General features: G+C 35.5%; 1 long non-coding RNA gene across 2 annotated transcripts in view; it reads left to right on the top strand.

Moving 5' to 3' along the window:
* LOC106661147 overlaps window positions 1-24,976 on the top strand; it is a 78,212-nt gene that overhangs the window by 36,437 nt on the left and 16,799 nt on the right. The window contains exon 2 of one of the 2 annotated variants that reach the window (XR_002910921.1): window positions 1,547-1,593. This is a non-coding gene — a long non-coding RNA (uncharacterized LOC106661147). Of the gene's footprint in view, window positions 1-1,513; window positions 1,594-24,976 lie in introns of those variants that run through there. The other variant, XR_001339636.2, reaches the window with a different exon arrangement.

The raw sequence follows: 24,976 nt of genomic DNA, 5'->3' as shown, positions 1-24,976 counted from the left end.
CTTTAGTGCTACCTGGCTGTCCGGGTAGATGGTTTTCATTGGTAGCCAACCTTCTGTCTTCCTGGCACAGTGTTCAATAGAACCCTCTGGTACCTAAGAAAACTATTCACGAAGGATGAAAATCTCGATACCATACCCCTGAACCCGATACAATCTCCTTCCAGTTTCTGTTTACGACCTAGCATATTACTATCTAGAGCTCTTTGTTAAGCTTTTTACCAGATTGCAAAGCTTTTTAAGGTGTATTCTCCAGCCAGCTTTTCCCCTTCCAGGAGTAACAGCTAGCCTCCACAAAAGTTGGCAAACACTGTATGTTCTTCCTGGCAATATCTGTACATTTCTGCTGTTAAGTTCTGCCATGGTCCTTTGACGAACTTTTTCAAATCTTATCCAATTATTGGGTTTTAATTTAGGGTAGGGGGAGGTCTGCTTGGAAGTACGTTAACAGTCAGTCCGTTCCAGTTATGGGTCGCCGAAGATTACCATTATAGATTATCTTGCAGATTGTGTGAATGTTTAAGCGGTTGAGTTCGCTGGCTTAGCTTCAAAAAAACTTTCGCACATCAAACCTGGATGTAAGATTGCATGATTAACACGTGTGGTCGCAGTCGAAAAAACAGACTCGTTTCCAGATAAGAGCTTTTCTTCCTTTTTCGTTTCTTGTTTTTTAAATTTATTTTTTATTGGCCATTACTAACTGGTTTCGGCTTGTCTTTGCTCTTAGGCTATTGTCATATAGATTAACCTGATGGCTGGTCAAGGCCAAGTTGAGTTGACATGATCCTTGATATTTGTTTTGTATTATTTGTCTCGTTTATGCCCGATAATCTATATCGGAAGAAGTAGCGGGATGTCGATAAAAAATATAAAAAATTATAGACGTTCACTGCGAGTGTAAAACTCGGCCTGGAAACATTCGGACTCACATTTCTTCGATAATTCCCAAGTCTCTTTTGCTAGCCAAGTTTTAAAAGTACAACGCCAGGAACACATCTCATACTGGTTTTCTTTTGATAATCAGACAGGTACGTTTCACTGGTACGAGTGACTAGTAAATTATTAGTCATTGCATATCTTTGATCTTGAACCATTGAAACTTTTTGACGTTACGACCTCGCCTTTCTCGAACAATTTGCTGACTTCTTTCTTAAAAAATAAATAAAAAAAGATATAATAAATGCATTCAATAAAGGGGATTAGAGGTAATAGCTGATAGTTAATTATCTTAAACTGGTTTTTTAATCCTCCGAGCGATGACAAAGATACAACGAACTAAGGTAAAGTTCATTAATTTTTTTTTATATACAGTTCTCCCCGCTTTGCACCGCAGGTTCATCCGGTATTATCCTTTTTCTCGGCAAGGAAATTATCCGATAAAATATTACGAGGCAGTTCCGACATCACGGGCGTTGTAGGTTAAACCTTCTACTTTCAATCCCGAATAACTGGACATTTTTATCGCTTTTTACTATGTGCAATTATAAATCTATATACGTTAAATTATAAATCTATATGTTAAATTTATATGTTTTGTTCTTTCTTTCAGAGTTGTACTTTACGACGTCAGAAGTTGGAAAAAGCCCATTAAACAAGGTAATTAAATTAAGCTTATATTAGGCTTTATTTTTAGTTTAAGAGTTATAGTGGCAATCAAGTTGTTATAAAGTTATATGATGCTATTTTATTTTTGATAAAATTCAATAGGTATAACCTATTCCCGTCAAATTAGTCTTTTTAATTTCCAAATTAAAACTTTTTAACTTCAAATTAACCCTTTTTAATTTCAAATTACTCTTTCTTTAAAGCATTAAAACTAAGGAGTTGGTGTGAAATATAAATATGTAACGTAAAATTCCTGTATATTTAAGATTTTTTTAAATATAAAATAATTTTGCACTTAGGAGACCATATGAACATTAATTACAATTAAAAATAAAGCCCATTCGTGAGTATGTGACGTTCTAATGCAGGGCCGCTGGATTCGAACCGAGGACCTTACAGCGATGCCTAAACCGTTGCGGCCACCGACGCCCCAAAATTAAAATTATATAAAATTAAATATAAAAGTATAGGATCTTCTTTTAATTTGAGAATATTTTGAAAACAAAACACACTGATGGACGATACTCAATTTATTTAGTTTAAAATTAAATTCATTATCTTTCTGCATTAGGTACAGGTATATTGAAGCTGTCGTAGTCAACAGTAAATAATGCTTTTTGTTACTTCTTTATTTACTTTTGTACTAATTAATTCCATTGGCATCAAAAGTAGCATTATGCCCTTCGATTTTGCTACGCCAAAGACTTTTTTTTTTAAACGAGGGTGCAACAGCAGAGGTTATATAAACCCTCGGGGTGCCGGTGTTTTTGAAAAAAAGCCCATTTGTAAGTATGTCGGGTTGGGATGCAGGGCCGCTGGATTCGAACCCGGGACCTTTACCTTACAGTAATGAGCGTCGTGTCAACGCCTAAACCGTTGCGGCTACCGACGCCCCTCATAACATTGCTATAACAGGGTCGTGCTAGGTCTTCAAACGAAAGAGACGATAGATTCGTTCAACATCAAGCTCTACGAAACCACGCCTTACGGGAAATGAGATAAGAACTTTGACAAGACAAGTCCGAAATGTTTCGATTTCCTCCAGGCCTATAAGAAGAAGGCTCAATGAAAATAACCGCAGGAGTCAGAAAATGGCCACGCTTCAATTCGCCAAGGATTCGGAGGAGTTTCGCAGGAAAATTGGGAACGAGTTCCCTTATAGATGAGGTGAGAGTTGACCTCAAATTTCCTGATGGACGTCGTTTCATAAGGAGATGCTTAGGAGAGAGGTATCCCTCATACTGTATGATCCTCTGGCGGCATTCCATAGCGGGTCGTTCATTTTCTGAGTGGCATTTCCTTGGACGCCCGCACCGAATTGGTTATTGTGCAAGGAAGATCTCTAACTTCACAGAGGTACTTACAAGGCATAATCGAAGAACATGTAGTGTGATTTGCCCTCCACATCAGTGAGAAATTCTTGCTAATGCAGCATAATATCAGGCCACAAAGACACGATTGTGAATGAGACTACCTGCATGAAGATGGAATTGAGATCTTGGTGGGTCCAGACCACATTTGAAACCAATCGAACACATTTGGGACCAAGTTAAGAAACGAGTAAGACGGCCAAACGCAGGTCCTAACACCCTAGAAGATTTAGAGACTCTGTTCTCGATGAATGGGAAAGAACTCCTCAGAGTTTTATCGGAAATCTTTTCCACCGAATGCAAATGCTTTATTGGTCGTGATTCGTGCCAGACGTACAAATATATTACCGATACATTACCCCAAACATAGAAGTCTGATCACATTCGCTCCCCCAGAGAACTCGATATTCTTTGGAGCGGGAAAATTCAATATAAAACAAATTATTCTTCTACTAATTCGAAAATCTCTAACTATTAGAAGATTTATTGGTTTTTAGATTTAATTTTTTATAACTCTTGATTTTAATTAATTTTTATGTGGTATTTCAGATATAACCCGTATATGTTTTTAAAAATTCTCTAATTAAAAGAAGAATCCTTTATTTATATATTTAGTTTTACAAATTGTAAGTTTAATTGAGAACTGCAATAGAAAAATGGACTTCCTGTTTTTATGTGTTCTATGTTCTTCGCAACTATGTTTGTCGTGTTTCTTCGCATCATAACTGGAAGGATTTTCTCATAGTTCTTCAGCTCCCCGAAATCCCTTCCCCGACTGCAGAATTCGACAGCCATCGTAAACGGAGAACGACCGGTGATTGAATAAATTACAAGAGTGTCTGTGAGAATCGCCATGAATATTCAACGGTGTACGAGTTCGACAGTTGAATACATTAATATTTGATTTGTTTTCTGTTATACGAACCGATGTTAAAATGTCGCTTTTTTTAAAACAAGTTCAATACAAACAATTGGAAGGTTTTGCGGGTTTTGAATTGAATATTCTGGCGTTTTTTTAAATTTTTTATTTATTGTTTTTTTAAATTTTTTTTTTGCAAATCTGTATTGGTAAAATTAGATGGTTTTATATTAAAAATGTCCTACACGAAGTAATTTCGAGTTATTATCTGTCCGTATGAAAGAAGGTATGGATGGAACGTTTCATTCCAAGCCGACCTCAAATATTTTATATTAAAAAAAATCTCAAATTAAAAGAAGAATTTTTATATTTAAATTTATATAAAATGAAATTTTATTAATGAGATCACCCTAAGAGCCAGTTTAGTCTTTTCTTATAAAAAATACAAATACACAGGAATTTTACTTTACATCATACCATCTCATAAGTTTATTGCTTTTAAGAAAGGGTTAATTTGAAATTTAAAAAATGCAATTTCGTGGGAAAAAACAAGTACACAGGAATTTTACTTTATTGGCCTTCATTTCATACCATCTCATATATTTAATGCTTTAAAGAAAATGTTAATTTGAAGTTAATAATAAGTAATTTGTTAGTAGTAATTAGTTATCAGGGTTTATTTGTAATTTAAAATATTTTAATTTGAAGTTAAAAAGGGTTAATTTGGCCGGAAATCTTCAATTTTTTAAGTTTTTTTAATGCTTTGAAGAAAGGGTTAATTTGAAATGAAAACGACGTAACTTGAAGTTTAAAAGTTAATATGTAGTTAAAAGTATTCATTTGAAATTTTAGAAAAATATATTTTGAAGTTAAAAAATGTTCATTTGAAGTTATTGTAAGAAGGGTTAATTTGGCCGGAAAGAAGTCAAATACATAGGAATTTTACTTTATAAGCGTATATATCATACCATCTCCTAAGATTTGTAAAAGGTTTTTTAATGCTTCAAAGTAAAATTTGAAATTTACGATATTTTAATTTGAAGTTAAAAAGTACTCATTTGAAATTAAAAAGGGTCAATTTGGCCGGAAAAAAGTTAAATGCGCAGGAATTTTATTATAAAGGCGTACATCTCATACCATCTCCTAAGTTTTTAAATGTTTTTAATTCTTTAAAGAAAGGGTTAATTTGAAATGAAAAAGGGATAATTTACAATTAAAAAGTTTTTCTAAATATTCAAGTGTTGGTAAACAAATTTAGGAAAATAAGCTATGCGTTTAGATCTTTCTACCCATCTTGGAATATTTACGACCTTGGATTATTAAGTGCGCGTCATGACATGCTAATTTTCCATAGAAAAAGCGCTTAATGTCAAGATGGTTTTGAAATGATATTAGAATAGAAATTTCAGTACAATTATTGTCGTGCTTTCGGCGGAAAAAGGAAATTTTTGGATTTTCGAAATGCTGTGATGTAGGTTAAAGTCAAAAAGTATATATATATATATATATTTTGTGGTATTTAGTGACCGTTAATTAATGATTATTTGGAGATCGTGAGATGCGTTCTGGTATGATGTAGGTTTAGAAAACCATTTTCTTTATCGTGCCAACGTTTCGACCTTTATTGAGATCATCTTGAGGGCCTGGAATGTATAAACATTGTTTAAATTATACAAATAATTGTAAAATGTGAAAAAATGAATTTATACAATGATAGAAATTTTAGACTCAATGAAATTATTTGTACTTACTTAAAGTGTTTGTTTTGTGTGTGTTTGATTGAATCTACAATTTCTATCATTGTATAAATTCATTTTTTCACATCTTACATGCATTTCTATAATTTAAACAATTTTCAATTAATTAATTTTTATGTAAGGTATTGGTTTAAATAATAAAAGCCAGTGTCACGAGCGGGATTCGAACCCACGACCTTCGGCTAAATACGCCGCTGCTCTAACTACTTGAGCTATCGTGACTTCGATTCACTCGGACACCATCATCCCATCTCAACCGCACCTCTCGAATTTTTCCTCCTTTTTGGCATTTGTCATATTCGATCAATCTATTCGATTCTCGGCGGCAAATGAAATGGCCACGGAGAGCTTTAGTGAAGATACTGATTAATTGAAAGAAGTTATTTGGTCAATCGGACCACGAAATCTAATGGATTTAATAAGTAAAATGAAGTATTTCTTGGCACTGTGAAGAAAATATTTCTCTAAACCTACGTCACACTAGACCCATCTCACGATCTCCAAATAATCAAATATTATTTTTGTCCAACAATTATTTAAACCAATTAGCATGAATTTGGTGACGTTAGGTATAAGTATATATAAATCTGTTTAAAGAACAAAACTTTTTGAGACGTTTAGAATTGAGAGGTCAAATTTGATTTAGTGCTGATGTTTAGGTTTTTTTGACCCATTTGCCCGTTCATGAACCAACTCATTTGGTGTTTTAATCACGTTAATTCCAGTACCTAGTGACATCGTTAGTTTTTCCCGTCATGAGATTAAAAAGGTTTCTCCCCGGCTTAATTTAAGGCCCGTGGGCACGGCTTTAGACCGGGCAAGGCCATTTGCACGGTAGCCGGAGATTGGATCATTTTTCTTTTTCATCGCCGCCTTTGTAAGACACCAGATAGAGTCACTAGCCTTGAATCCTCGTGAATTTGCACGGTCATCGTAGCGAATCGACTGTCACCTTGCTCTCGACCGACAGAATAGAGCGATGCAACTCTCAAAGAGAAAAACCAGCGAGAATAGGCGGCCCAGGACGATCGAGTTACCCATCGCAAACCTCTTGTAAAGTATATCACTTCCAAATTATCTCAGTTTAATTAAATTTAATATAGATCTATTATTGCTTTTGTACTATGTATTTTAAATTATGTAAGTCCATAATGATCGCAAAGTACACAGAAAATTTTAAAATTAAGCATTCTGACTTATTAAGTTTAATATTGTATAATTTTGATTTTTGGGTGTAGAAGGACACATATAATTAAACTTGGCTCTTGAAAGTACTATTTTCTGGAAATAGTATTTGTAAAAATATGCATTTAAAATCAAAGTTTTGAGAAAATTTCACCTACTTGTGAAGAAAAAGTTGTGTTTTACTTGCAATATTTACTGAAACAGACAAGTCTTATTCTCAAAAAGTAAAATAAAAACGTCTTTTTTTTAAATTGTAAATTTACTATCTGGATGTTGCTAAAAAAAATTTTTCCTGAAGATTTATGCTAATTTGCCAAGGTTTTTTGAGTTCAGAAACATCAGCCGTTCAGGGTCGAAAGGATCGGCAATCAAGGTCGGAACAGGCACTTTCATTTTTCAAAGTGTCGAGGTGATGATTTGTTCCATTGCTGGTTTTTTTCTCGTCCATACATGAAAGAACAACTCGCAAAGGTGACGATCTGTATGATATTACTCGATCGTGCCTAATCGATGTCGTTAAGGAGTTTATCCGCTTCATTTATGAAGATTGAATTGTACAGGCGAATATGTTAGTCATGATTCGAATAAAGAATAAAAGTCCAATTCTCAGACGTTTAAAGAATTTGACTTTTATTCTTTTCCTGTTTTTGAGATTCGAAGATAGGAGATATAAGAAACCTTTTTTGCATTGCTAAAACTGTACCATTTTCTTTTTCCATCGGCTGTAAAAGATAATCACTTATTTACATTCTAAACGATAATTTCACGAGTCGGTTCCGGATTAATCTTTAAGGAGAAAATATTTTAATATGAGAAGTAGATGTTTCTCCATTCTTCAGAAGAATATAGTTGTTTTAATGATTTGATTGTTTTATTATGCTACAACATTTGTCGGATGGTACGTTGGAGAAAAGAGAGGGTAGCTTGAGCAATGGCATGACCTCGGATTATCCGGAAGGATTCGGATTGAATGGTTTGGACTAAGTTGGAATGAAGGCATGGCAATATTATGGGTGCATTTGCATCTATTTATGGCGGTTTCGAGTGTAAATTTTCAGGTCTGGATAAATATGTTAGATACGAAATACAGTGCTAAGGTTATGGTTCGGAGGATTTGTGATTAAGGAGAAGGGGTCGGGATGAAAGGTGTTGTGATGATCCAGGGTCAAGGATACGTCTTTTTGGCGGTTTAGAGGAAAATCGGAGGTGTGAGCGGATAGTTTTGGTTGGGGGATTCGGTTGGTGTAGGTTGTCATGCATGTGTCGAAGGCAAATGCGAATTAGAAGCTTTATGCAATGGTTGAGATGAGAATCCAAGGTGTTAGTGTGTCTATATGTGAATAGGTATTTTTATGTACGTTTGTACATATGTAGGTATAATTTGTTTATATATGTGAATATATGTTGAATTGTGTATTTATATATTATATAAAATNATATATATATATGTGTGTGTGTGTGTACGCGTATGTATATATGTATAATAAGTATAGCTCAAATAAGCAACAAACTACCTGGCTGATGGTTAATACCTACGGTAAGGCAAAAAAAAAAGAAAAAAAAGAATCCAAGGTGTCATGGATGTGTCTGTACTGATATCTGGCAGTTTCAAGGTCGAATTGGGTGGATGGTAAGCTTGGATAAAAAACGGTGAGCTACGGTTCGAAGTATTTTAGATTATCTGGAAGGTTTCACGATGGACCAGGAGGTTGGCTTGAGGGTTTTGGCTGTCATGGATGCGTCTGTATTGATTTCTGCCGCTTTCGAGAGAAATCTGAAGAGGGGAGGGGGTAGTTTTAGTTTGTGCTTCGTGGGCTGTGGGGTTTTATGTAAGGTATTTAGTAGGGGGTTGGGTTGAAGGTCCAAGTTGTCAAAGTCGCGTCTGTATTCATTGTTGGCGGTTTCGCAATTGTTCGGTTGTGTACGAAGTAGGGAGCTTAGGCAATGGATGAAAGGATTTGGGATTATCGAAGAGTTCGAGATGAAAAGTGTAATCTAGTAGGCTGGCGTGAGAGTTCGGGGTTTCATGGATGCCTCTGTATTCATTTATGGCAGGTCCAGGGCAACTCAGAAGGTCTGAACGGATATTCAGTTTGGATATATAAAAAACTTTGGTAATGTCGAAAGTCTTTGGACTTGAACGGATTCTTTGGAAGTTGCAACTCGGTTAAGTCTGATCGTCAATCTTTTTAGGTATTCCTCCAAGCAGGAGAGATAGTCCTGAAGGACACTACTCGATCTGGGCGAATAGAAAAATTGGATACGAAGTAGGGAGCTGGGGCAATGATTCGAAGGATTTGGGACTGGAATGGCTGGAGTCTTTGGAGGTTGGAACACTTGGTTGAACCTCATTGTTTTGGTTTGGTTTGTAATGGGAATTTCGATCAGTTGAGTTTGAAGTTCAAACTCTTTTGTAGAGGTAATATGCCATATAGCGAATGACATTGGTTGTTGGGAGAGGAACAAAATTGTAGCAGGTTAGAGTGACGGTTATATCCTGGGATTTTGTTTCGCCAAGTCTGATCCTCCATTTCATGAAACATGCTGAATATTGCAGGGCCAGTAGTGAAAGCCATCATTGGGTCTTGGTGTGCTGAAAGGTATCGTCTGAATAAATGGAGAGATGGAGAGCACTGTTTCAGGTTTGATAGAAATGTCTACAGTGCATACTGAATAGAGAACGGAACACCCGATTCAGCAAAGTGAATGGAGAGGAAGATTTCCTGATGCTTGTTGATGGTAATGGTGATGAGGATACTAGAATGCGTGGTTTGTGCTCCCCACGTATTGCAGCTCTGGCTTATTGTACCTCTGGCTTATTGTACCTTCCTAGTACCTTAGTTCAGTGCATTCAACTCAGTCCTTCTTCTTAGAAGTATTAAGCCATTGACTTTTGCTGCTACAATTTCATTCCCTAGGTTTTTTCTGTATGATAGGTTAGATCTACATTGAGCCGTTGCTTCTCATTGGAAGATGATATGGGTGTATGTTTCCTCTTCTTCATTACATAATCTGCAGATGGGATCATCGTTGTATGTGCCCATGTTGTATAGATGTTTCCTTAGATGCCAGTAACCGGTTAGTAGTCCTATCACTCCTATGATTCTAGCCCTTTCCAACTGCAGCAGTGATTTTGCCAGTCTTGGTGAGGGTTGTTTTAGCATAAGTATACTGTGTCTAATCCCGCTATAGTTTATTCACTGTTTCTTTTGTTTTATTTGGATCCTTTCTGCGGTTGAGGATTCTGTATTGGTTTTTGTTATCCCAAGTGTAGGTCCGGGGCCTATGTATGGTCTTGCAGATCTTCCTCCGGCTCTGCTTTCTCGTTACCACCCAAGGTTTGGAGAATTTGGATACATTCTCTGACTAGTTTTGATGTAATTTTTTACACGCTAATGCTTTAATACCTGCTTGGCTATACGCTCTTATGAGGATTTTTTTTGCCAGTGTAACCTCTTTTATGATTTTTTAGAGCACAAGCATTGATGGATGACATGCGTTTCTGTTTGAATGACCCAAGTGTACTTAACAGTGTGTTGGTAAGTACAATACCTAATGAGCTTGATTCCTCATATGGACTTGTACAAAAAACTCCCGATCCGGTTCCTTCGATTTTTTTCTTTTGTGCCATCTTTATAACATATCGTTGTATCTGATGCTCTCCTGAGGTCTTCCTCTTTATAATCTGTTGAAACTTTGTTAGGATATTGTAAAGAATGTTTCCGGGATTATATAGTCAGTATTTATATTTCTTCTTCCTTTAATTTTATTTGACAGATAGTATGAGGTATCAAGTGAAATGTGCTGTGTGGTGCTGACAAACCATTCAAAACTTATCAGTTCTGAAATCAAAAGTATTCTTTCGGTTCTATTTAGAACAAAAAATTTAAAGGAAATCTGAAAAGTTGCAAGTTTTGAAAAGTTACATGTTGTAAAACGAAAATCTTTCGTTATCGAAAAAATGACCGAACGTCCACCGTGAAGCTCTTTTCTTTATAATTCCAAACTAATGGCTGAAAGAGAAATAAAACAAGTTCTTTAAACTAATAGTGAATAGCGGATGAATCTCGCAGGTATCAATTATTTTCTCCAGCAATCCCGCCTACATCCTTTACCCACCTCCACTGCACAGGCGTAATAGAATAACAAGCAAAAAACCTGTTTAATCGTTTGTGTTTTGTTTTTACTTTTATATTCATGTACCCACGGACATTAGTTTTCAGTTTTGAATAATGAAACGACACAATTTTAATACCAAAAGTGCACAATTTTTTTTTAATTGGCCAAAGAGGACTGATTTTGTTCATAAAACAGTGGCTAAAATTTGATTCAGGTCCGTTGTTAATAAAGCTCACAAATGGCCAATAACCTGGATTTTGCGGGCGGCCCCTCCAAAAATCTGAAACACCTATTTCACACACACATCGTTATATTTTGTTTCGGCCAACTGCGATCATGACGGTGGCCAAAACTTGATCAAGATTCTTTGTTCATAATGGTTTAAAAACTTATTTTTGTGGGTGAATGAACCCTTTTTACATCAACTTAATCTTTCTTAATTTCAAATTAATTTTTTAACGTCTAATTAACCTTTTATAAACAATTACTTTATCGAATAATTAATTATTTTATATTTAAAAAATCATGAATTAATAGAAGAAATATTTGTTTTTACACATGATGGTTTTCTGTCAAATTAGCCCATTTTAAATTCTAATAGTTTTATCATCAAAGTAATTGTTTTTAATTTCAAATTAACCTTTTCTATGTCAAATTAACCCTTTCTTTAAAATAATAAAATAAACTAAATGGTAGGAATGTAGGTACATCGTATGTAGGAAATAGTATTTTAAGTATAATAAATCTCTAATTTAAAATAGAAGACTCCTCTATTTTTATATTTAATTTATTTATATTTAATTAATTTTTAATTTTAATTTTAATTAATTCTAATATGACCCAGTAATATCCCAATTTTTTTATATTGAAACAAAAATCGCAAATAAACAAGAATTTTACTTTACATGCATATATTACATACCATTTCCTTAGTTTCATTCAATTGTTTTAAAGAGAAAGGGTCAATTTGATATTAAAAAAGGTTAATTGAAAAATAAAAATGTGGACTTGAATTTAAAAAAAAACTCTAGTGGAAGAATAAATCATTGGTGTTTTTACATTAAATTTTATGCTTTTTTAATTTTAATTGTAAGTAATTTTATATTTCCCTATGTAATACGGACTTCTAAGATTCTAATTATTTTATATTTAAAAAAATCGCAAATATAGAGGAATTTTATTTAACATGATTATATTATCGTACCATCTCATAGAGTTTGTTTAACGTTTTAACGAAAGGTTAATGTTAATATGACATTGAAAAAGTTTCCTTTCAAATTAAAAAGGTTTAATGTAATAATTGAAAAAGAGAATTTGTAGTTAAAAAATCTAAATTAATAGAAGAATCGCTTGTTTTCATATTTAATTTTATATATTTTTAACTTTAATTATAATTAATTTTCATATTTCTTCTGTTTTTCTCAGAGCCTAATTACTATGTGTTAACAAATCTCAAATATACACAAATCTTACTTGACTTTCTTATGTTTCATACCATCTTATAAATTTTGTAAGTCTTAAACAAAAGGGTTAACTTGATATTAAAAAATGTTAATTTGAAGTTATAAAGGGTTATTTTGAAGTTAAAAAGGGTTATTTTGAAAATTAAAAATGTGAATTTGTAATTAAAAAAAGGGTTACTTTCAAATTAAAAAGGGTTAATATTATAATTGAAAAAATGAATTTTTAGTTAAAAATCACAAATTAATAGAAGAATCATTAATTTTTATATTTAATTTTATATCATTTTTCATTTTAGTAATAATTGTTTTTGTTATGTGGCCTTCATAGTGCCCAATTACTTTATATTAAAAAATTCCAAATATGGTTTTACCTGCTTATATTTTTTGTATCTAAGCCAGTTGTTTTAACGCTTTAAAGAAAGGTTCAATTTGAAATCAAAAGGGATTAGTTTGAAATTAAAAAGGGCTAATTTGACGGGAAAAAATTATAATTTTTTATTATAAACTTTATTATATTATTAGTTATTTATTATAATTTATTTTAAACCGTAGTTTTTCCGAACTTTGGAAGAAGATACATCTTCCAAAAAAGGTTGAACACTAACAACTGATTTGGTTAGGTTATGTTAATTTGTGAATTTTGAATTGCTCTCTAGAACGGTTTATTTTGCCTTTATAAATACTAAGTTTTCAAGTTGTGTTATAACAATTGCAAATTTTGTTGAGTTGTTATTTCTTCTGGTTTCATTTCCAATAGAATGCATATTTGTCCTGCTTTGGGTCGAGTAATCGATGGTGATGAGGCGACGTTGAAAAGAAAACTGCAAGAAAATCCCAACTTGATCATCCCAGCTTGGAATTTTTCTCCTTTTCAAACTTGTCTTGCTTTTGTCCGTTTTTTAATGTACGATTCGACTGGTCTTGATTTCTTTGTAAAAAAAACGTGCAAATCCTGTTCAGGTGGCAAATCGATTATTATTCAATGCCGAGTTTGTTTGTAGAAGTGTTACAGTTCGATACGGTCACCAATGCCGAGGAAGGTACGTGATCAGGTCAAAATCGATGGCGTGTGAGATTTACCTCATCTCGGTCACGAAACACACACCGTGATGAGCTTCGACCTTGCATCAGTCGCGTGGGTCAACATGAACAAAAATCGGAACATTTGTTTTCAGGTGGAGAATAGGATTGCACACGTTCGTTTCGTCGGCCTTGGTTTTTTAACATAAAAATTTACATCACGACTCAAAATTTATTATTTTTTCTTCTAAACTAAAAAAATATTCACCGAAAATAGAAAACGACGATTTACAGGAGGAAAATCTTAATATTTTAACTTTTTTAGCGGTTTTGAAGGTGAGATGGAAGGCTCATAGTTGCCCACCTACCCTAGGGGGTAAGGTTTAGGTTGGTTTTCTATAGTCAATAGTGACTAGTCTCCCTTTCTTCCACTGCGTCCTAAAAGATTTATTGTTGGCTTGACCCTTCTTTTTTGCATACCTCAGAAAGTATAAAAAAGCGCTACCTTTAACCCTTTCTTGCCAAACGTTGCCTCATGGCAGCACCAAATTTAAAGAATTTGCTAACGCGTAGTTAATCCCGTGAGTTTAGGACGAGCGCAGTGTTTTTATTCCAATGTTTCATCTCGTGTATTGGCAACACTGATTTTTTTGACGCCAATCTAAAATCTCCATCTTTGAACCTTTTATCTCCAACATGGCTCTTCCATTTGTATTGATTGATATATTTGCCAAACAAAATTTTTCATGTCCAGTAAATAATTTAACCCTTTCTTGCCTAAAGTTATTACAGAGCAATGGCAAGTTTACCAATTTTGTTTAATGTTAGCAGTATTGTTCCTGATGGTTCTGCCCGTGTATTGGCAACACTGATTAATTTGGCGCCAATTTAAATTATAGGATTTCCAGCTAACCTTTTCGCAAAATTGCTAAAGCTCGTCTTGCTCTGCTAAGATGCTATTAGGCCATAAAAGCTAAAACGGTTAAAGTATGTCCGGCTGCCCGGAAACGACTAATGCTCATCAGTCACATATGTTCCGATGTCTCTGCTGTTTCATGACAGTCCGCTTCTTTCTCAGTTCAGTTGCTTTCTCAATTTAATGGGCCGTAGCCAGTTTAAAAGTTTATTATCTTCCTTAATTCGTGCCCATTGAGAGAAAAGTGGATTTTTGTCTTCCTGGGTGAGATTTTGATGAACTTGAATCCAGTGGTCATTTATCAATCCATTTGTTCAATTCCGCTTTTAGCATCCTATGAGGGTGATTTGCGGTTCTGATCGAAAGGATTACAAGGCTGCTCCTGTTTTGCTAGTGATCCCATCATGTCCTAAAAGTTAGCGGATTCCATTTGGAAGGCGTTCAGTTGAAGGTGGAAGCATCTATAGGTTATATAGAATATGTTTACCTACGCTATGTATTGATCTCAGTTTGGAAATTTGATATGAGGCCTACTGCTTTAAGTTTAGCTTATGAGGAGTCTTCTATTAATCTATTGTGCAATCCTTATCATAGTCTAGAGCTCTTGGTTAAGTTTAAACCTTTTTACCCAATCTGAAGGCTTCCGCGGGTATCCGTCAGGCTTTGGCTTTTTCTCTATTTGGTAGGTAGTAGCACCAACAGAATAGATGTTCCGCTTTTTTCTTCCTGGAAAAATCTGCGCAGACTTGGTACTCCCTAATGCCTGCAAAGTTTGAAATGCCCAGCCAGCTTTCCTATTATCATTCGAGTACTAACACGTAATACGTTTAATAGCTATGCCGTTAGTTTCTTCACGATGCTTTGATGGAATTTTTGATATGCCACGAATAGATGGCTGTTGATAGGCCTTTGAACCAACAGAGGACATCCTCTGTATCACCTGCTTCCTGGCAATATATGCACACGGTTGCCTTGTCAGTCGGCAGAACTACTATCGTTCTAATCCTAATACATCCTAGGTACAATAGTTGTTGCGATAATCCGTCGATGAACTTTTTTTCATCCGTCCTGGAATAAAATCCCATCTAGCCGATGACTTTATATTAACCAATTGTCGGTTGGATCTACGTTTTCGGCAATTAGGTAGCCGAAAGGTTTCACGATTGATAGGTGTCTTCATTGAAATATCCTTGGCAAATTTATGGCTTCTACTTGCCCCCATGCCCAAGTACCTAGAAAATCCATCCATTCTGGCAATATCTGCTCAGGTTTTTTTTTCTGTTGTTCAGAGTCTATACCGGGGCCAAGGGTGCAAGTGTAATTTTGTCGTTTTCCTCAGTGTCTGGCAGGTGCATGGCGCAATCTCAAAAGGTTTGGATTTTACTAACGATGAAGTAGTTGCGTTTAGTCCGGCTATTCTTTTGTTGGTAATTCTGTCTTTTGATCTCTCTGGCACAGTGTTCAGCAACTAATGTCCCTCTCTCTAGGAATGCCAGTGATGAACAATGAAGACATTAAGCCGGCAGTATTTAGTCAGCAATTCTACTACTTTTGTAGTCCTAACACATCCTAGAACTAGTAGTTCAGCCGTTATTTACTACGATCGTTCTGTGACGAACGTTTTCGATAAGCCGCAAAGGGGTGACCTTCGTACAAAGAGAATACACGTTCTGCACCTCCAAGTCACATATATGTGCCTCCGGTCTACAGTGCCTAGTCAGCAGTACTGCTATCGTTCTATCCTATTCTGTCCTGACGTCCAATGCCAATAGTTGTGAACGAATATTCCAAATTATCGGCATCCTCGTTGCCCTGTGTACCCAAACAAATTAACTCTGTCATGAATTGAATGCATGAATGAATCAATCTACATTTTGAATTTCTATCGTCGACAGACATCAAAAATTGATGCCGCGTAAAAAGGTCGAGTTGATTACGCAATGCCAACTGGAATTGATCAAATTGACGCTTATTGGCGAAGAGACTGTTTTACCTTGACACGCACACCGAAAAAATCCAAAAACCCTTTTTCTTTTAGTAACTTGTTTTAAAAAGTTTTGTTGGAAAACTGTTTCAGTCAATAAAATGCGTGCGTGGGTGGGATGCATCCGTGAAATTAAAATTCGTTCATTACCACCAGCGCAATTGGTATTTACTCTTTGGCAATCTCCAGGACAATTTCCGTTTCTCTATCGCAATTAATCACAGCGACATTTGACAATGTCCACTGCAGTATTTGCTCCGATATATATTTCTTCTGTAAAAATGTAGGCATATGAAAATTAATTGAGCTGATAGGAAACTTCAAAAGACCACGAAATCACCGAGGTTTCTTCTTGATTTTATATTGAACCAATATTATTGAACAGAATACTCCTGGGAAAAAAGTCTAACTTCCTCGTGAAATAAGAAGCTTCCTAAGAAACACCTCCAATCAAAGTTATCTCTCTTAAATGTCGTGTGAATTTAACCTAGATACTTGTCGACGGTTAAAATGTAGATTTGATGTGAAATTTCAAGTCAAGATAGACAGAGCAGACTGGGGGAGATGAATCCCAGTTAATACCGACTACCCCTGGTATACAGATGGGTGCAAGAGCTAGTAGGTCCTGTGTCCTATAGGTCAGGAAATAAACCAAGGACTGAATTTGATTTAAGACTTGGGCCAGGGAGATAAAACGTCCAGTTATTACCAACAAAACCTGGAACCAAGATTAAGGCTTTGAATTTGGAGATGATACAGTTATATTGGCACTCAGCTCACAAGCACCCAAAAAAGGATTCTCGATAGAAAAATAGGTAAGTTTATGGAACCTTCGGCTTAACCTAAATAAATCTAAAATAATAATTTTCATGAAAATGGGAAATAAGCTAAAAATGAAAGATGGTTTTACTGTTACAAAAGCCGTTATTTGCTATGGGTCTCAAGTCGTGAGAGGAATTAAACATGATGAAGTAGAGTTGTTAGATTTTTATTAAAATATTATTCAGACTCTCTGACAGAACACCGTCTCTTTTTCACATAATGAAAAAGCGCAAAAACATTCCACGTAAAAATCAAACAAAACATAAAAAGTGACAATAAACATAGTGAACAACCAAATTATGTTAACTTTTTTGAAGAGATGAAAATTGGTTTTTTACAATTTCTGTGTTATCCTTTTTTTATCGTGTTTGTTGTAAATATTTTGTCCAATTTTTCTACTTTCGTTGTTAGCTATGTTTATTGCCACTTTTTATGTTTTTCTTTGATTTTTACGTTGAATTTGTTTTTGTGCTATTTTATTAGGTTAAAGCCGGGTTTTACAACTTCTGTATTTTTGTCCTTTTTTTATCTGTGTTTAGTGTAGATATTTTGTCCAATTTTACTGCTTAGGCTGTTCGCTATGTTTATATCCCATTTTTTGTGTGTTTTGCTTCATTTTTCTTTCTTTTTTGGGCTTTTTGTTAAATTAAATATGGTTAATACATTTTGTCCAGAGCAAAAAGTTGAATTATTAGATTAACCCGAATTCCACCCTTTTAACACCACTTTTTCCCATAAGTATAAAATTTCTGCATTTTGATTCGAAGTAATTAAAGAAAAGGATATACTGCTAGAAAGCTTAATAAACGAAGAAGTTATGAAATTTACCAAGTTCTACCGTGAATTTTTCCAAAATGAATAGTTCAAGAGCTACGAGTAGATTTATGACTTAGATAGTTGGAAAAAACATAAAATGGTGCATATATCCGAAATGGTTGAGAATCGGATCATGGTCCATACGAACCTTTTTGTTGCATTTGAGGTGTAGAAGCAACCGACAGGTATACCCTTGAGATCTAGCCCTATGATCTACCATCATATCCATTGTGCCTTTAGTACTCCGTTTCTCTTTAGGGTGCATTCATAGGTAGGTGACTTCTTTGTCGTGCGACAATTATTGTTTGTGTCTACAGGTTTTGTTTTTTTAGTCTGTCGTACCCACACAGGGAAAATCCTAATAAAAACCTGAACAGATAAGATAACAAATAACTAAGCTCACTGTTGATAATATAGATAACATTTATTTTTCAGCTTTACCGGTCGGACTTGACTACTAATATATATTCAGTGCATGTCTATTTGATTATTTTAATTACACCCGACAATTAGACAAGAATGTTATTAAACTAGTTTTACTAGGGGTAATATTTAATTGGTTAAATTACATAATTACTGCCTGCTTTATACAAACTCTTTATTAAAAAGAAACGTATGTAACTTTTTCAAACAACCAGAAACAATTACTTACTGGGTAATGAAAGCCTGGGTAATAATAGGATTTTGAGAAGACTTATAGACCTAAGCATAACTCGCCATTCGTACCTTGTTTAATTCAACCCTTTTATAATGAAATTTTTCTTCACTTCCCTTTTTTTCTTTTTTAATTGAATGTGAAATCTCATTTATATAGACATCAATATGAATGGACGACATTAATATATACTTAGTAATTGGCTGTCAGGAAATACAAAAGAATTCTAGGAGCTGCTTAAGGGTGGCACTGCTTAAAACTTGAGAGAGAAAAAAAAGATGTTTGAATCATGAAGCGTGTTTTCTCCAACGAGTCTGTCGTCGTACTCATTCGTGGACAATCCTATATGAAGCTGAATTGATAAGATAGCAGACTAATCCTATCTACCTTTATAACACGCATGATAACATTTGTATGAAAAACTCAATTTTTTCAAATTTTCTGTTATATAAATTTCTATCATTTCCGTACATTTTGGTGAAAAAAACTAATAATATATATGTATCGAAAGGCCCAAGTATTGTTTGGAAGGATGGTGATATCCCAGTAATAATGATTTTTCAAACAACAAAAAAATTAAAATGTATAATATTGTACATATTTTTCGATGTACAACTTGAAAATTTAATGAAATTAGTTAGTTTTTAATTCATTAATAATAATTAGTTGCCTTATTTTTATTGTTCTGTGTACAAATAAGTCATTTAACCAAGCGTTTTACTACAACATTAACATTTTCTTGTTTACTATGCACGTATATCTAGGTTATTATATATAATTCGATTTGTTTTTTGTTTTGCTTTTATTTACACAAAGAAAATGACAAGTGGGATCGTGTGAAATGAATTTAGATACACAACAAGTTCCAAAAACCACAAGACACTATGAGTAAAATAAATAAACAAAAAAAGCCATTATATTTCGTGGTCCGATTAACCAAATAACTTCTTTCCATTAATTAATTTTTATGTAAGGTGTTGGTTGAAATGAAAAATTTAGTGTATCTCTTATGAATGAGAGTATAAGGACAGGTCAGAAATTAACAAAAGAAATGTATTGGTCTGATTACATTAATGCGTTTTTAAGAATAAAAATACGTGTAAACAAAAAACAGCTGTTAAATTCATGGCTGTCATGTTGGTTACCTACGCCCTAACGGCTAGCAATGTGACTATATCTTCGACTTAACATCTAACATTGGCCCTACCCTGCTAGTTCGACAAGCCGATTCTTACAAGTCTACGTCATTTTTCTCGATCTAACACGACCTAACAGAATTAACAGGGTTAGAACAAAGATCTTGAATCCCCCTGTCTTGTATAGTGTTAGTAGAGGTTTGACGGTGGGTTCTAAAAGTCTTCCTAGTTGTAATTTTTAGTCCTAAGTGTCTGACTTGAATGGAAGTTGTTAGCTCCTTGCTGTTGGTGTGTAGTGGAGGAGTAGATTAGCATTAGAACTAGCCATTGATCACCTCGAGGTGTTTGGATCCTGGAGTTTGTTTGGTTGTAATGACCGCGTTGGGGCGTTTAGAAAAGTCAGTTTGTAAAGGGTGAAAAGGATGAAACTAAGAATCCTCCCTTTGTGGGATGGCGAGGTTGTATTGGTTTAATATGTGAGTATTGCCGGATTTCTGATGGATAGAAGATTGATAAGGCTGACTATAATTTTTATATATTCAGTTTCATTAGTTTTCCATCGGTCCTTTTGTTAGTGGCATACGGATGTATCTTCATGTTTCACGCTGATGTTTGCAGATATTAGCCAACTCAAGTACTTTATATTCAATACACAGAGCATGGTGGTGGTTTTCAAAAAAGAAAAAAAAGAAAGAATAAAAAAAAGCCTTTCGTGGCAAAAGAGCACAGTTAGCGGCAAATTGCCCCCCGCACAAGCTAATGAAGCAATGATAGGGGCCGTTCACAGCTGTTCGCTTTCAAAGAAACCGGTTTCGCGTTTTTTCCCCTCTTCGGAGATTTATTTCAACTGACAGCGGATATTAACACGTCCTTGAAAATATAAAGGTCGTGGACTGCCGTCCTGGAATCATTTTAAGAGGAGCCGAAAAATCTCTGCTTCCAATCTCCCAGATGTCAGTACAACAGAAATAACAATAAAAATGTTGAAATTCTTTTTTAGGATAGGATATAGGACCACGTAGACTCAGTGACTTTGGTAAGAAAAAGCTGAAACTCTCTGAAATTTGATCTAGAAAACGTGCACTCTTTTCCCTCATTAAAAGCTGTTTAGCTAATGGCATGTCAACTTCTTCCCATGTGCAACATACCAAAAAAACAAACGGGGTGATGTTATAATAGATCTCCAATCTATTGTCGTTTATCTATAGGTTTAGACTACCTCCGGTAGAGTGATGCGACGGATGGTGAAGGTTTAGTTTTTTCATTCGTCATTTTTGATTCATTGTTCAATGTTTCAATGCCATTGTTCAGTTGGAGGGTAAAATGGCAGTGTTTTCAGCGTGTGTGGAAGAAGTATCAGGGGTATACACTGAGTACAGTACCTGCCCGAGGACGCTAACCTGAGAGACTCCCGCTTCCATCCTGGACAAAGGAGAGTGTGAGGATCCAACCAGTACTCTAAAGTACCATTCGGTCAGGCGAGATTTAATACTTTCTTGCCAAACCTTGCCTCAGGGCAGTACCAAATTTACTAAAGCGTACCTAATCTCGTGAGTTTGGGGCGGGTGTAGGGTACAAAATTGCTAAAATTGGTATTGCTTTTAAGCGACTTTGGGCAAGAAAGGGTTTAATAAATAACGAAAACAGCATGGGGCTAAGGACGTACCCCTGTCTAACCCCGGGATATATTGGGAGACAGTGTTGTTAACATTAACAACAAAACCAGAATGAGCAAATACGGTAGCTAGCGTATTAATAATTGCAGAAGAGAAGCCAAGATTTGTCATCTTCATTAGAAGAAGCCTTCAGTTAACTGTGTGTCAAAAGCCGCCTTAAAAAGTAAAAAAAGGGCAAAAGTCATATTTCTCGTTTTTGATATTTCTAGGTTAACAATATTCGTAAGATCTTTCAATGAATCAATCTTTATGTAAGGTATTGGTTGAAATAAAAAAGTCAGTGTCACGAGCTAGATTCGAACTACGACCTTCAGCTAAATACGCCGCTGCTTTCCCACTTGAGCTATCGTGACTTCGATCGACTCGGACACCAACTCCCCTTATCAACCCACCTTTCGAATTTTCCCTCCTTTCAGCCATTTTTCAAATGTCTTGTAATCAGGATTCGATTCTCGGCGACAAATGGATCGAAGTCACGATAGCTCAAGTGGTAGAGCAGCGGCGTATTTAGCCGATAGTCGTGGGTTCGAATCCCGCTCGTGACACTGACTTTTTTATTTCAACCAATACCTTACATAAGGATGAATTATTACTTCATACTTAAAAAGTTGTTTGGTCAATCGGACCACGAAATATAATGGATTTAACATTTAATAAGCGAGAAGAGACATGTCCAATTGTCTACTTTCCGAAAATCCGTCCTGTAATCATTTTAAGATGATTTTAAGATTTTTAATCTTCCATGTACGAAGTAACAGCTTTGCAACTGTGAGTCAATACATGAAATGCCTCTGAAGTTGTTTGGGTCGGTAGGGACACTGTGCTTAAATAATAGACGTTGCGTAATGTCTTATTATGGTGGTGGAAGTCAACCTTCATCTTTTTCTCCAATAGCCGCCAAAGTTCCGTTATAAACATGTGGAGCAGGGGTTTTTTGGTTTTGTTGTCGGTTATGGTCAAGGGTGTGCACTATTAAACATCTGAGACGGCAACGGCCGTGGTCCAGTGGGCCGGCGGAGGCTCCAAGGACGACTGGATCTCCAGAAATATCTGGACGGTAGGAATAAAACACTCCGGGGAAGAGGAAAAAAATGGAATATTGCTGAAGACAAATCGTCCGGTTCCTATTGGTGAACGGGCTTTATTCTTTGGGCGCGGTCCCATTTTGTTTGTTCTCTTCCAAAAGTCATTCAACTTAATTTCTAAGGGAAAAACCGAACGCAAATGAAGTGGTTTTGAATGAAGTGTTTTGCAAAATATGAGACATTGGACAAACCCACGAAAATACTGAAACAGCATGATTTTTTAATATGATCTTTTTTCTATTTTTGAATTATTTGAACCTCTTCAGCAGGTTGGAATCTTATGAGACCAGTTCCATTATGTGCAGAAACGGTTGTGGGTTAATATAAAAAAAATAGACAGTTGATCCTTATCCATTTAATTATTAGCTGAGTCGATTCCTGACATTTTAGTTAACATTTATTCGTAGGTTTGTCTGTCAAACGCGTTTCGGCTTTTCACCATATTCAGTGGTGGGTTTGCCAATGAAGATGCTGAAAAGATTAAACGCATCTAACAGACCAAAACATCGAAGAAACGGCGACCAAAAACGACAACAGCTAGGAAATGGCAGGTTGCACGTTCAAGGAAGATACATCAGAACACTTGATTTGCAACACTCAAAAAATTATTTGTCCGTCATCTGAAACACGGAATCTAATGAGAGCAGTTCAACATGTGCACAAACAATTGTGGTTTAATATAAAAATATTTAGAAAATAGGTCGTTACCCCTTTAATGATTAGCTTGATCGATACTAGTAATTTTGGTCACCCTATATTCTCTGGTATGGTCGTGCTATATGTCCTAGACATTTCCAATTGGATGATGTCTGGGGCTCCACTATGTCGAGAGTGGTCGCAATAATGTCTTGTATTGGGTTTGGACGGTTGAGACAAATTTCGGCCGAAAAGTCTTCGTAGTTATCTAATTTGCCTCTTAAGTCTTGGGATTTTCCATGTCAGCCTGCTGCCTAGGAATCTCGATATGCTAAGTATCTGACTCAAGTGGAACTCCGTAGCTCCTTGTTTTTAATGTTCAGTGGAGGACTGTGTTTTTTTCCTTCAATGTACACTGTATACATTTTCCCTCAATCAGTGTTTTCCTCCACTTTTTGCTCCATTCTTCGATAAATTCAAAGTGTTCTTGGATGATGGAGGTGCCTCGAATAGGTTTCTTGTTAGAAGACGATACTGCGGTATCATCCCCGTGGTAATGATGCTGTTGGGATGTGTAAGAAAAGTCAGCATACAAACATGATTGGACCGATAACGCTCCCTTGTGAGACACCCGTATTCGTCTGATATCTGTCTCGACCTCGCACCATACTTTCAAGCATCACTGGTCTCCGGGTATTGAACTTTTGACAAATAGTCTTTCTAGGATTTTGATTATCACAAGAAGGCCGATGACAGGATATGTGGTTTGGTGTGAATGTGAGATTTAAGAATGAGAATATATCGTATAGTACGAATATCGTAATGCAGGCAATTCACTCCCAGGATGTTGTTTTTGCGGAAGGAAATGTAGTGATTAAGTGATAGGTCATCATAATTTCGTTCGTCCCCGCTGTGCATCGCGATACCCCCTCCAGTCTGTGAAAAACAAATTTCCTGCTATTCGTTTTCTCATGTTTCATTTCGATACTGGGCAACAGTTTTCAATGGCTGATAGATCAAGAACTAAAACCGAGTGATCACGTACATGCCGATGTTGCTGTATTAAAATTCGCCCGTTGGCTGATTTTTTCAGTGCTGTATTAACTTATATTCAAATCAAGAAGATTTAGGTTAAATTTACCTTCGAGATCGCGCCCGTTGGGAAATCACGTGCGACAACAATAAAAATTTGTCGAGACCTTTCTGATTTAGATGCGAGAATGTGTTGTCTAATATTTCACGTTTCATTTAAAAATCCATAAATGTCGCCAATGACATCATTTCCGTATTAATGTCCAAATAAATTAACATCACAATTCAAGTACATGATCATATAAATATGAAGTAGGTGACGATTAGTTTACGACATTTATTGTCGTTTTTGTTTGATATCTGAGCACCTGCTAGACGTGGGTTTCGAGGAGAGTCAATAAATTCAATGAATTTTTTTGACGGATTTTTGAATAGACAACCTTTTCGGCACATAATAGAAGTGGTTCAAATCATTTTTTGAATGTTACAAATCAAGTATTCTCGTGTATCCTGCCTTGAGCTTGAGACAAGCCATTTCGTAGCTGTTTGAAGTAGTTTTCGGGGGTCCTGTCTTTGATGTTTTTGGCTGACTGTCGCTTTTCACCATCTTCAATGGCAAACCTACCTCTAATATAGCGAGAAGCAGAAACGTGTACCAAACAATTATGTCAATAATGTTGTAAGCTTCCTTTCCATTCTAACCCTACAGCCGTTAAGACTTGTCTAAACGTTCCCATCGTGAGAACCCACCTAGTCGCTTTAAAGGACGATATCTTCGAGACCTCCTTCCTTAGACTACCAAAGGAGTGTTATTGTTGGCTTCTCTTTTATCTGTCTTCTCCG

This window comes from Cimex lectularius, unplaced genomic scaffold (assembly GCF_000648675.2).
Source record: "Cimex lectularius strain Harlan isolate CLEC.00 unplaced genomic scaffold, Clec_2.1 scaffold60, whole genome shotgun sequence".
NCBI lineage: Eukaryota > Metazoa > Arthropoda > Insecta > Hemiptera > Cimicidae > Cimex > Cimex lectularius.
This window is presented reverse-complemented; position numbering and strand designations above follow the sequence as displayed.